This window comes from Priapulus caudatus, unplaced genomic scaffold (genome assembly GCF_000485595.1).
Source record: "Priapulus caudatus unplaced genomic scaffold, Priapulus_caudatus-5.0.1 Scaffold311, whole genome shotgun sequence".
NCBI classification, from domain to species: Eukaryota; Metazoa; Priapulida; class Priapulimorpha; order Priapulimorphida; family Priapulidae; genus Priapulus; species Priapulus caudatus.
In genome coordinates, this window is record NW_014577372.1 from 218,276 (window position 1) to 219,463 (window position 1,188).

The window sequence follows — 1,188 nt, forward strand, 5'->3', positions numbered from 1 at the left end:
AGAGAGAGAACACGCACGAGAAATCTCCGACGGGGAAACGAAGCACGACGTCGATTATTCATCTCTCATACATAACACGCGCGACGCACATAATGCGCTCGTGGTGAGTGCTTGACGGCGTCTGCTCTGCTCATCAATCGCTTAGATACCTTCAGTCTCTATACAAACAACGTCAGCTGATGCGTTACTGTTTTCTTGTCGCCCGAGAGAAAGATCGTGAAGAATATCCGTCGCTTTGGGTTTTTTGCGCTGTCTCGCGTTGATGCGTAAGGCAGTCTTGACTTTGCTCGATGGCGGCGGGAAGGGGGAAGATGTTTCTTTTCACGGACGGCGCGGGAGGCGAATATCTTCGAAAGTCTGCACCGCAGTCTCCGTGCCCGTCCCCGTCCCCGTCTCAGTCCCCGTCACCGGTGCGGTGGTTGTCGGTATAATTATGAGATCAAAGCGCGCGAACTCGAGCGTACTTGAACGCCCCGGCGCAGTCCTCGTGCATTGTTGCCGCTGTTTGTCGCTTGGCAGCGCTCGCGTCGGGCGTGAATAAATGATGAGCGGCGCGTTCGGAAATAAAAGCGCAATGCTGCATAAGTTGATATCCGTAATTGATGCTTTCCGACGAAGTAACACGCGTTGTTGTACTCCGGGGGTGGGGGGGGGGTTGACGCGTAAAGATAAAAGATAAAATAAAATGTAAAATGTCACATATATTTGTCTACATATTTATGTATCTATCTATCTATATCTATATATATATATATATATATGTAATAAATAAAAGAATAGGTAAAATGCGTGAAAGCCGTAAACACCATCGTTATTTAATGCCACATGGGCTTTTTGTCGTACGTAGGTTTTTCTCGAAATATGATAGGATTTTCAGTCAAATTCCCATCAGATAACTAACAAGATTTTGCTAGGTATATTTGAAAAATCGGAGATCGGAGCACAAATTTTGTGATACGACGAGACGTTTTTATATATGTTACAGTTGATGTATATTTCATTCCGTAATCCTGCTCCTTATTATTTATTGCTATAATGGTCTCCATACAGCCACTGGCAATAACTCGAAGGGACACCGTCTTGCATTTACTTGCTCTTATGCACTCTCTGTCTGACATTTGCAGATGCTACATGAATTCCAGCATATCCAATCTGCAAACCCTACTGAGTCGGGTAAGTGCGCGGGAA